At 37.0% G+C, this 13,349-nt stretch overlaps 1 protein-coding gene across 1 annotated transcript in view; it reads left to right on the top strand.

The window, feature by feature from the left end:
- The first annotated feature begins 33 nt into the window (after positions 1-33).
- TMEM212 (transmembrane protein 212) overlaps positions 34-13,349 on the top strand; it is a 52,233-nt gene continuing 38,917 nt past the window's right edge. The window contains exon 1 of the transcript XR_006222162.1: positions 34-1,248. The gene's annotated coding sequence lies outside the window, so the exon portion shown is untranslated. The remainder of the gene's footprint in view (positions 1,249-13,349) is intronic.

The following is a 13,349-nucleotide window of genomic DNA, read 5'->3' as shown; positions in this document are numbered from 1 at the left end:
GCCGGGTCCGGGTGCGTTGCCGCTCAGGCTGGCCGCCACGGCTGGGCCGAAGGGCTCCAGAGGCCGGGCCTCTGTCCTCCTCCCCGTTTCTTCTCTCTTCTCCCAGAGTCTCGTGACTCAACCTCATCAACCTATGGAATGTTCACTAGCATTATTGCTGTTATTCTCAGGTGCTCTTAGGCCACCAAGTGCCCAGGCACCCGTTCCAGGAGCTTTGCCTGTGTTAACATACCCTCGCCTACTGGAGCCGGTAGCCACGAGTGGCCCTTTTGCAGGTAGGGAAACGCGGGTTGGAAAGAGGAAATAATTTGCTTGAGGTGACATAGTTAAGAAGTAGGAGCCTTGTTGACATCACCTATAAAGCCTTCTTCCAACTTCCAAGACTGGTGTTATTGCTAATGATAGGTAAGGAAACCGAGCCTCAGGAAAGTGAAGTATCCAGCCTGATGCCACCCAACTTAGAACACAGAATTCTGGAATTTGTGTCTTGATGTCTCTAAAACTGAAGCTGCGTATAATTCAGAAATCTTAGCATAAAATAGTAAGTTGGGAATAAAATGGAAAATTCCCAATCTACCCATGGAACTGTGCAAATAGGGCAATTTTTATGTTTTTAGTCCACCTAGAATAAAAATCTTAAGAGAAAGAGAACCAGTTATCTTGTGGCTTGACCAACAGGCCTTTTGGAATGTAGTTTTGAATATAGGCCAGCTCCAACCTCATTACACAATATTGCATTCTGCCAAGACGGAGGGAAGCAATCGGCCCAGCATACACCAAACTGTTAATAAGGATGGCCACTTTAAAGCACTTAGTGGATATTGCAAAGCTGAGACTGGATGAGTTACATAATTTCTTACTGCAAACATGGAATTACATGAAATGAAAAATGTCGTATTCCAGTCCAGGGGAAGGGGGCGGGGGGGTGAAATTGCAGTCTGGAACTCTTTTTCCCTGTAACCTATAGTTGCTCATCCCTCCCTAGACCACATTTTTTTCTCTTGAGCACATCTTTTCCTAATGATAGAAGAGTCACGAAGCCGTCACTCTTTCCTTGTTGACAGAAATGATTGATGTCTTTTAAATCCTAGGATACTGACAGCTTTTTACAATTAAACACATGGCTCTCTGAGCAAACAGAGTATTGCCTAAGAAGAGTTTGGCAAGTGTAAGACAAGCATGTTACTGAAAGACTGAATATCCTTTCCTCCTCTTCTTTCTCAAGTTTTATTAGTCACAGATGATTTGGTAAGTGTTGTACACACAATTAACTGCACTCTTACAAGCTTGTCTTTAGAAATTGTAATGCTTTTGATTGAGAAGCAGCAGGCTATAAAATTGCATCCCAAATTCCTAAGTGTCATCATTAAAACATTTGGCACTGACCTACAACAATAGGTTTTCCTATTAACTATAATGAGAAATAAAATTATTTAAGTGCCCTCACAATAATTGAATTTCTGCTTCTCTGTGCTGGAGGAATCAAATAGTAAAAGGCCATATGTTGTTGATAGACAAACATACGCTGTGGACTGCCAAAGAGAAGTTTTAGGTGTACTGTGATTCTGTATGTAATTATTTCTGTTTTCCCGAGAGGTTTGCTGATTGTTGGTTGTTGCTATTATTTTTCCAAATCTTGCCTGTCTTCAGAGTTGTCAAGAAAAAAGTGACTACAAGATCCTATTATATATCCATCTGGATACACATTTGACATTTTTATCAAATGATATTCTAAATTCTCTCTAATTTTCATCTTTTCTTCTCAGTATAAAAGTGATATATGCCTATTTTTAATAATTTCCACATGTATATTTTACAAAAATACAAAGTTTTGGAGATAACAGAAAACAAATTTTTTTTTATTGAAATTATCTATAACCCCCCTAACACACCCATTGTGTGTTGGTACATTTCTTTTCTGTTATTGTTTGCTGCATTTCTTTTTTGTTCATTTTATATACCTAAACAAATGTTCATTACAAAATTATCATCATGCTGTACAATTCAGAATCCTCCTTGTCTCACTGAGTATTTTTTACTGTCACTAATTTTGTAAATATGATTTTTAATGGTGGAAGAATATTCCAATCATTTTTTTAAAATCTCTTCACCTACTGATGGCTTTTAGGATGTTCCCAGGCTTTGGGACAGTTTACAAACATTCTGGAATGAACATTGTAAATACCAATCTTTGTCGAAATCCCTAAATTCTTGAGATAGAGTCCTAAAAGTGGAACTACTGAATCAACATCTATAAACATTTTCAAAGATCTGTGAGATGCTGTAAAAACACCTTCCACTATTAAGTATTAGTTGCTTATATTTGAAAATGTGATGGATCAAAATCACATCTTGTGTTAACCAGGACTCATTCAACAATCAATAATGATGAACACTATTTTTTTGTGTTTATTATTTGTGCTATTTACTGACAATGATATATTCATGTCCATTTCCTGTTTCTTATCATATTATTTCTTTTGTTAGTTTTAATTAATGCTTTTAATAGAAACATGTTATATGTATATACATATACATATTACTTATAGAATACACTATAAAATATAATGAATGCTAATACACATATTATTTACAGATTGTTCTTTAAAATTTGCATACAGTTGTGTTCCCCTAGATTTTCCCTCATGGTGTTTTTATATGTATACTGCTGTCCAAATCATCTAGGTCATTTTAAGATGCCCAGCATCTATCATCTTTTCTGATAGTTCCATTTTCTTATAGAAAATTAGCCCTCCCCAAAGGTGTATAGTCTCAGCAAGAGAGCAATTTTGTGCCGCAGTCTCCAAAGCAAAGGGCAGATCCTTCCTCCCTATTCCCACCACCACTTTATTTACCTCAAAGGCCAGGTGGACCATACGAGGAAGCAGGTGATGTTTGAGATGGGACCCACTGAGCAAAGGCAGTTGTAGCCCCAGCATCAACTTGGCCCTGACCCCGGTGACCCAGTGAGAGACAGTTTCCTACTTCCTGATTTTTTTTTTGCTTTTAACCTTCTGCACTTCCTCAGTATCTGCTGCTCCCAGCCTTGCCTTAAGTCTATGAAGCCCCGGTACTCTTTTCTTTCAGACAGCCAAGGGTCTGCATCCATTGTTTGCCCCCAGTAATCCTCACTGACATAACCTGCAGGACTTCTGTGTCTTTCGGTCCACCTTCCGTCCCCTGGTTAGCAACCATTTACTTTGTTTGTTAATTTGTAAACGTTTGATTCTTAATGCTAATTAACCACAGCACACAGCTACTCTGAAAACAGAGTACGGAGGAAGATATTTTATCATTGATCACCTGCTGACATAAATCAAGTCAGGCACCATAACAGTGACAGAAAGATGAGAGAACAGTGTACTTATCAAGACTTAAAGTTTTTAAAAACACATGACCTAATTAATTAATTTAATTTAATTAAAAAATACATGACCATGTCTATGGCCAAAAATCTCAAGAGAGAATGAGGAACAGAGTGCATATTGCCAAAGTATATTAAAGCTTTGTGTCTCTATATCTTCATTTTAGCTTTCTGTGGACCATTCATGTTTTATAATTTCTCCCAATAACGTTCAGCTTGTAAGCTATCTAGTACATGACTCTTTAAAAAGGGGCCACATTTGACGCCTACAGCCCCAACCAGGGATGAATCTTCTCAGTTACCCTTAGCCAGTCCCTTTGAAGGGTTTTCTGATCCAACAGTCATTCGGTAAGTCTAATAACTTGTTTAAAATATCTCTGTATTTTCAGTGTTTACTTGTTGTTTGAAATGATACTCATTTTCATGGATTTGTACATACATACGAGATAGGATGATTATTAAATAAGAAAACATATGAAATAATTTGGAAGAGTGAATATTTGTTTAGAACAAGTGTATGTCAATTGATTGCTACAATTGTGCTAAAATAACTTTGGGAGCACCTGAGTGGTTCAGTGGATTAAGCACCCCGCTCATAATTTTGGCTCAAGTCATGATCTCACTGTGCATGGAATTGAGCCTCCCCTCAGGCTCTGTGCTGACATCTCAGAGCCTGCTTGAGATTCTCTCTTGCCCTCTCCCTCTCCTTCTGACCTTCCCCAGCTCGCTCTCTCTCTCGCCCTCTCTTAAAATAAATAAACATTTAAAAATAAATAACTATAAAAGCATCTGTACTTGGTTTCCAAAAAAAAATCCATAAATTGCACAGTAAAAAATGATCTCAAAAAAGTAATGGCTCTAGGAACGTATAATTAAAAAAAAAATTTTTTTTCAAAGCTATTTTATCCAAACATACTCCTGTATTTTTGACTTTCACACTCAACATCAAATTTAAATATCTATCCATTCATACATCCTGAAAAACCGCTATGCTGCAGGTACCGTTATAGTAGCTAAGGATATTGCATGAACAGAAGAAGCCTCTGCTTTTCTGTAGGAAAACAGACCTGAATGCAATATAGAGGAGATGATGGGTACGATGAAAAAACATAAACCAGGGTAAAGGAAAAAGCTGCCAGGGTGGGGTTGGGGAAATTGGCAGTGAAGGCCTCTCTGATAAGAAAACCTTGGAGCAGAACAAAAGGAGAAAGCCTGTCAGATGTCTGGGCAAAGAGCATCTAGGCAGAGGGACTAGGAGGTACAGAGACGGTGAGCTAGAAATGTGTTTGGTGTTTTCATGAAAGGGTAAGGAGGCGAAGGTGAATAGAGTGGTGTGAACAAGGAGAAAAGTAATAAAACTGGAATCGGGCGACAGGGAACAAGTTTCTAAAAGGAAGAAATTTGAATTTAGTGTTAATTGATGTGGAAAGCTTCAAGTCAAAGAACGACATAATCTAACTTGTTTTAGAAGGACCATACTGACGACTATATGGAGAATAGACTGCATGGGGGGGAGGGTAGAAGCTTGAAGACAAAGTAACCGTCCAAGCAAGGGTATACTTGAGTGAGTGGCATGGAGGTGTTGGAAGTGGTCAGATTCTGCATCTTGGTACAGATAGCAAAGAAGCCAATAGTCAGGAAAACCAGTATTCAGGATGAGCCTTATTTGGCAGGGGTATCAGTTCACGGGGAGATGAATTAGTAAAGGCATCAGTGGAGCCAATTCGTTATATCACTGTTGCATTTTATCTTCAGCTAGATGAACGTTCTATGTGTTTGTGAAATGTAAATTTGAGCTCTTGCAATTTTGCCTGTAAGATTCAGTTCTACCGCCCTTAGACTAGTTGCTGTACCATACATGCTCCCATTTCAAAATTACAGACAGATTTCTCTCCCATCAAGTTTTCGACTCGGCCTTCACCCAAATAAATGTACAACCAATTCAGCATTTTAGTTCCTAACTGCAGTGCTGGTTGAAATCAGATAGGACACCTTCAGTCTCAAAATCATCTGGTTTCAGACACCGTTCTATTCCATTATAATTGGCCTTCTTTGCATTTTTTAAGAAAAATATTTCTGTAAATATGGGTTTGGCTTTATTTTTTCCTAGTTCTGTTTAGATTTAAAAGGTATGTTTGCTATACCAGCAAATGTTTTTACTTAGAATAGAAATAGAAGGACTTATTACAAAAGGTTTCTTTAGTGATAGTAAGAAAGGCAAAACTTCCCAGGGTGAGAGCCACTTGGTCCCCTGCCCATGTGCCTTCTAATCGTTTAGAACCTCCAGAGAATTAGGGAAGTGTTTTCTTGGCAAACATTTGCTAACAGCTAAGGAGTTTGGAAACATTTTCATCTCCCTGCATCATTTTTCATTTTCCAGTAGAAATGCAATCCTAGGGGCATTCACTCTAAACTGTTGCTGGTATAGGTTCTCACATTTATACAATCTGTTGAATCAAAAGTGCACTTTGAGGGTGCCTGGGTGGCTCAGTTGGTTAAGCGTCCGACTTCAGCTCAGGTCATGATCTCACGGTTTGTGAGTTCGAGCCCCGCATCAGGCCCTGTGCTGACAGCTCAGATCCTGGAGCCTGCTTCAGATTCTGTGTCTCCCTCTCTCTCTGCCCCTCCCTGGCTCGCACTCTGTCTCTCTCTCTCTCAAAAATAAATAAACATTAAAAAAATTTTTTTTTAATTTTTTTAAAGTGCACTTTTGAACTAATGTCTTAGGCTAGTTTTATGACGCCTGTCAAGGCACCCCCTACCCTCACACCTCAGATTGGCAAAAACAGATCTCAAAAATCTCTTAGCTCACAGCTTCAGCTGAGCTGAGATGTCCCCCAGAACCAGAACTTTCCTGTAAGAACAAAGTGGAATGGATGGATGAATGGAGGATTTCTTTATTAGGGCAAATTATTTGGCTTACATGCTAACTTAGGCTTACAGGCCCTCTGCCCAGAGATATAACGTCACTATCCTTATAACAATAAAAATTCAGGGAACAAATTTCAGGGTTATAGATCCTTGCCTTTAAAATACAATGCAAAAGACCCCTGCATATCGTCAGAATTACTTTCCAGTCCTTTACTCATCTCATATTCACTTCTGGGAATCTGCACAGGCCCACAAGCTCCAAAACCCTTAGGAACAGAAAAAATTAAGATACTCAGAATTTTATAAATTTTTAGAAAATTCATAGAGCACATATTATGTTGCACCCCCAGCAAGGCCTGGGATTGCACCCCATACTGAACACCTTGTATTTCTGCAGCAAAAGATGTGAGTAAGCTACTGCATGGAAAAATAAAGACTGTAAAAAGCCTTACGTCAATGCAGATCGAGTTTTGCTGTCAAATGAGTTACGAACAAAACTTTGGGTGTTCAAAGTTTTTTGAGTTTTAGAATTGTGGGTAAGGCATCAGGGACCTGAATTAAAACAGAAATGAATAGACTTTGCAGTCAATAGCCTTTTCCTAGTCTACCAATTCATTCAGTATCTTAGGGGACAGTTTTTGTTTGTTTTTGCCAACTAATCAGAGATGTTGCATTTTTATAGTTTTAGCAAGTGTATTTAACAAGTGAGCTAAGACCCCATTTGATAGTCATTTGGGGGAAGGTTTTTAACATAAATTAGTAAAGTCTACTTCCAAGTTTTTAAAAGTGGGCAGATGTGACCATTTGTATAGGTGACAAGTTTTCTGAAATCAATCAGGAAGGAAGCATTTTGCAAAGTCTTCTATCATGATCACACCACCAAGTTTTCTTCAAAAGCAGGAACTCCCACTTGCTATTAAAGTGGCACTTTTATTTTGAAGGCACAGTGTATTTTAAAATTCTGCTGTATGATCCTGGAATTGCTAGGCACTTGTTATCACAGAAAAGACAGAATGTGGAACACTAGTGTTTTTAAAAATAAGAACATGTAGGGGCGCCTGGGTGGCTCAGTTGGCTAAGCATCCGACTTCAGCTCAGGTCACGATCTCGCAGTTCGTGGGTTCGAGCCCCGCGTCAGGCTCTGTGCTGACAGCTCAGAGCCTAGCCTGTTTCGGATTCTGTGTCTCCCTCTCTCTCTGGCCCTCCCCCATTCATGCTCTATCTCTCTCTGTCTCAAAAATAAATAAACGTTAAAAAAAAAAAAAAAGAACATGTAGTTCCTTTAAATTGGACAATTCTGAAAGGTAGTCAGCTATGATAGATAAAATTGGAGACCTTGTCCATGATACAAAATGTTTTCACCATCACTCATCATCTCTACTAAGAACAGTAAATGGTTTACAATAGTTTAAAGATCTGGCTTTTATACTATTATCTCTATCAGCAACATCTTGTAGCAATTTGTACACTTTAGCTTCAGTTTCTTTACAGCAAGAGCTTCTTGCCTCTGAATGATGCCGCGAATACATTTATTTTTGAAGCTATCTCTGTATCTTTATCCCAGAATCCAAATTTTATTCTAGACAAAGCAGCTCTTCCACCAGTGGTTATTTTGACACAGTTTTTCCATAAAACACTGTTTTTGTTATGGAATTCATATATGTTGGGAATATATTTTTCTCCATCAGTACATCTTTCCATTATTCAGTAGCTCCCAGCCCTATCAGAGCAACACGCCCTTTTTATTATGACAGTATCCCCTCTATTATCTTAAAACGGAATTAATTTGTAGTTTCAAAAACTATGTATAATGTATTGACAATAAGGGAGAAGTAAGAGAAAGTAAATTATAATAAAATAGACTATCTCTCAATATGTAAAATTCTCAGACAAACCACACTAGAAGACATAAATAAAAAGATCAGGGGCTGGTATCGCCTTTCGTGAATACATTTTTGTTTAAGACAAATTTCCATCCAAATACTGCTACAAAATTGCTTCTCAAATTTTGATGTGTATACACGTCACCTGCGGCTCTTGTTAAAATGTGGATTCTGATTTCAGAGGTCTAGGACCGGGCATTTCTAGTAAGTTCCTAAGTTATTATAGTGCTACTGGTCCCCTTAAAGCTGGACACTTTGAATAGGGAGGGTTAACACAATTTCTTTATAGTGACATTTAAGTGTGACAGTTACAACTGTTGACTGATAAAGGTGTTGCCATGGGTAACATAATTTTCCAAATAGCCTCAAATAAATTCAGGTCAGATTTTGCTGCCAAGTGAGTTATAAACAATCAGTTCATGACTATTGAATGAACCAGAGTTGTTGGTAAACAACTCTTAGCAAAGTTCCAAACAATTTTTCCTCAGTTTGGACACTGGTTACATTCTCCAAAAAATGCAGTGTATATGAAAAGTGTGAAAGCAATATTTTGAATGTATACATAAAACAGAGTTTAGGTTAGGGGCACCTGGGTGACTCAGTAAGTTAAGTGTCTGACTTCGGCTCAGGTCATGACCTCACAGTTGGTGGATTCGAGCCCCCGCATCAGGCTCTGTGCTGACAGCTCAGAACCTGGAGCCTGCTTCAGATTCTGTGTCTCCCTCTCTCTCTGCCCTTCTCCCACTTGTGCTCTGTCTCTCTCTGTCTCTCAAAAACAAATAAAAATGTTTTAAAAAAAAGTTTTTTTTTTTTTTAAACAGAGTTTAGGTTCTAGGCTCAAATAATTAGCAGATTTTTCACCTACATGAATGTCCAATAAAACCTTTGGAAGTTGTGTGGGACAAAGAACGACTCTTCATTGTACAAAATCATTGCACACACAGCAGACCTCTAGCATCCCTGGCCTGTACCCATCAGATGCCAGTAAATGGCCCCAATCATTGTTGATCAAAAATGTACCTGCCCCATTTCCAAAATATTCTGGTGAGACAGGCAGTATGACTTCTGCTGATTACCACTGCTTAAGTGAAACTCAAACATTACTGTTTGCATTTAATTAAAACAGAATCCAACAGAAACCCAGACATTATAGAAACATTCATTCTTTCCTCCAACTGTATAGCAAGCCTCCAACACTGTGTAATTTACTGTAACACTTGTTCCTTACATTCTCCCACAACTTGATTTATGCATCTTCCATAATTATTTGCTGATGCTTGGTTGCCATATTGTTTTCTTCACATTATTGTAATTATTTTTACTTCAATAGAAACTGGAGGGAGGATACCTGCATTTACCAAAATATTTTATTAGAACAGTTTTCTTCTTGGGCGCCTGGGTGGCTCAGTCGATAAAGTGTCCAACTTCAGCTCAGGTCATGATCTCATGATTCGTGAGTTCCAGCCCCATATCGGGCTCTGTGATGACAGATCAGAGCCTGCAGCCTGCTTCAGATTCTGTGTCTCCCTCTCTCTCTCTGCCCCTCCCCGGCTGGCTCTCTCTCTCTCTCTCTCTCTCAAAAATAAATAATAAAACATTTAAATTTTTTTAAAAACAACTTTATTTATAAATAAATAAATAAATAATATTTTCTTCCTACTCTTCAGAAAATTGTAAGTCCAGTTATTTTTCTTGGGTTGTATAGTTTAATGTTTGCTCTCAGAAATTCTGATTTATAGGTAATAAATAAATTATAAGCAGAGTATTCCTTATATTAATCCTATTTTTTCAGTTAATCACTATAAAGTAATTTCTATAGGCTTCAACCTTATGAAAATAGGTTGATTAATATAGAATATATACACACCAAGAAATCTCTTCTCATAATTTTGTTTACAAAACTTTAAGAAGTCTGTTAGGCTAGCACTTAACAGAGATTAATTTTTGCAATAAATGTTAAAATGCAACTTAGATTCCATAGTTAAAAATGAGAAATATACTAATTTCTGTTTTTTCTTAGAGTTTTGTTTTTATATAATTCAGCTAGCCATACACCAAATACAGCATATGGATAGTAAGCAATGTAAATTTTAAATTTTACACAAATTACATATGTATCACCAAAATGTTGCACTTAAATATTGAAGACAACAATGAATAACTTGAAATCTGTTCAAAGAAGTTAAAAAAAATGAAGCAACTAGTTATGTACAAGGGAACACCCATAAGGCTGTCAGCTAATTTTTCAGCAGAAACTCTGCAGGCTAGAAGGGAGAGGTATGACATATTCAAAGGGCTGAAAGGAAAAAACTTACCACCAAGAATACTCTTCCTGGCAATGTTATTATTCAGAATTGGAGGAGAGAGAGTTTCCCAGACACAGAAAAGTTAGAGGAATTTATCACCACTAAACCAGACTTACACAAAATATTAAGGAGACTTCTTTAAGTGGAAAAGAAAAAGCCATAAGTAGAAATAAGAAACTTATGAAAGAAAAAATTTCATTGGTAAAAGCAAACATGTAATTAAGTTAGTAGTTCATCACTTACAACCAAAGCTTATATGAAAGTTAAAGGACAAAAGTGGTAAAATAGATATATCTCTATAAAATTAGTTAAGGAATACATAAAATAAAAAGATGTAAAATATGACATCAAGTTCATAAATTGCAGTGAGGGAGTAAAAATGTAGTGCTTTTAAAATCTGTTTGAACTTAAGTGACTTAAAACCTAAAATAGACTGCTATCTATAGGGTGTTATATATGAACCTCATGGTAACCACAAACTAAAAACCTATTAGTAGATAAACAAAAAATAGAAAGGAATCAGGGAATATCATCAAAGAAAGTCATCAAATCACAAGTGAAGAAAGCAAGAGAAGTGGGGAAAAAGTACAAAAATAACCGGGAACAATTAACAAAATGGTAACAAGCGCATACATATCAATAATTACTTCAGATGTAAATGGACTAAATGCTCCCCATCATAGGCTCTATATGAAAGATATAAGGTGACTGAACGGATAGAAAAACAAGACCCATCTGTATGCTGCCTACAAGAGACTATCTTCATACCTAAAGACACACACAGACTGAAAGTGAACAGATGGAAAAAGATTTCACACAATAGAAACAAACTAACAAAGAAGCTGGGGTAGCAATATTTATATCAGACAAAATAAACCTCAAAACAAACTAGCAGGAATGCCCAGGTGGCTCAGTTGATTAAGCAACCGACTCTTGATTTCAGCTCAGGTCATGATCTTGCATTTTGTAGGTTTGAGCCCCATGTTAGGCTCATGGTGACATCTAAAAAAATTTTAAGTTTTGTTTTAAAATAAAATCAAACAAACTGGCAAGAGACAAAGAAGGGCATTGCATAATGATAAAGGGATCAATCCAGCAAGAGGATATAACGATTATAAATATCTATGCACCCAACATTAGGAAAATCTAAATACATAAAGCAATTATTAATAGACATAAAAGGAGAAGCTGACAGTAATATAATAATAGTAGGGGACTTTAACACTCCACTTACATCAATGGAGAGATCATCCAGATGGAAAATTAATAAGGAAACAGTAGCTTTGAACAATACATTAGATCAGATGAACTTAACAGGTATATAAAGAACATTCCATCCCAAAACAGCAGAATATACATTCTTTTCAAGTACACCTGGAATGTTCTCCAGAACATGTTAGGCTACAAAAGAGTCTCAATAAATATAAGAAGAGTGAAATTATATTAAGTATCTTTTCCAACCACAATGGTATGAAACTAGAAATCAATTAAAAGAAAAAAAACTGGAGAAAAATAAACACATAGAGTCTAAACAACATGCTACTAAACAACCAATGGACCAATGAAGAAATCAAAGATAAAATTTTAAAAATACCTTGAGACAAATTAAAATGGAAACACAAAATTCCAAAGTCTTTGGGACACACAAAAAAAGCAGTTCTAAGAGGGAAGTTTACAGGGATCCTGGCCTACTTCAAGAAATAGGAAAAATCTCAAATAATCTACTCTTGCACCCGAATTAATTAGAAAAAGAACAAAACCCAAAATTAGTAGAGCACTGGCTTTTGGGGTCTGGCTTATTTTACGTAAGGTAATGTCCTAAAGTTTCATGCATATTGTAGCAAGAACTTCCTTCCTTTTTAAGACTGACTAGTATTCCACCATATGTAATATGTATTATATTATATCACATTTTGCATTTGGGTAGGTTTTGTGTTTCTAGTAATTTGTTCACTTTATCTAGGTTATCCAATTTTTGATGTACATTGTTCATAGTACTCTCTTATAATTCTAGTAATGCAGAATCAATTGTAATGTCCCCACTTTCATCTCTGATATTAGTAATTGTGATTTTTGCTTTTTTTCCCCTTAGTCCATCTAGCTAAAGGCTGTCAATTTTGTTGATCTTTTCAAAGAACCAAACTTGTTTTCACTGAGTTTCTCCTTTTTTTTTTTTCAGTCTGTATTTCACTTATCTCTGCTCTAAAATTTAGTATTTCCTTCCTTCTGCTAGCTTCGGGTTTAGTTTGTTCTTCTTTTTCTAGTTCCCTAAGTTGTAAAGTTGGGTTGTCGATTTAAGATCAGAAAGTGTCTATTTTTTTTCTTAGCATTTACAACACGCCAAAAATTGGGAACCCTGAGTATGCTCACACACAAATTCTAAACATTAGAAAAGCAGATTTCAAAAAACATCTAAAGAAATTTTTGGCGTGATTACATAGCAAGAGACTATTCAAGGAATGTTCTTGAAGTTTCTTGGCCCTCCAAAGTATAGATAGAATAGATGGAAAGAGGGACCCAAAATTCAAAAAAGTAAGAATTTTATTAGAAAGTATCAAGCCCTGGGGTGCCTGGGTGGCTTAGTAGGTTAATCGTTCAACTTTGGCTCAGGTCATGATCTCACAGTCTCTGTGTTTGAGCCCCCCATTGGGCTCTGTCCTGACAGCTCAGAGCCTGGAGCCTGCTTCAGATTCTGTGTCTCCCTCTCTCTCTGCCTCTCCTCTACTCTCTCTCTCTCTCAAAAATAAATACTAATATTTTTTTAAGTGTCAAGCCCTGAATAAGGGGACTCATGATAAATACTAAGTTCAAATTTAAAAGACTATTTCCGGGGCGTCTGGATGGCTCAGTCAGTTAAGTGTCCAACTTCAGCTCACATGATCTCACAGTTTGTGGGTTGGAGACCTGCATCAGGCCCTGTGCTGA

Source organism: Panthera tigris, chromosome C2 (genome assembly GCF_018350195.1).
Source record: "Panthera tigris isolate Pti1 chromosome C2, P.tigris_Pti1_mat1.1, whole genome shotgun sequence".
Taxonomy (NCBI): Eukaryota; Metazoa; Chordata; class Mammalia; order Carnivora; family Felidae; genus Panthera; species Panthera tigris.
Note: the sequence above shows the minus strand (reverse complement) of the source record. Positions and strands in the feature narration are given on the sequence as shown.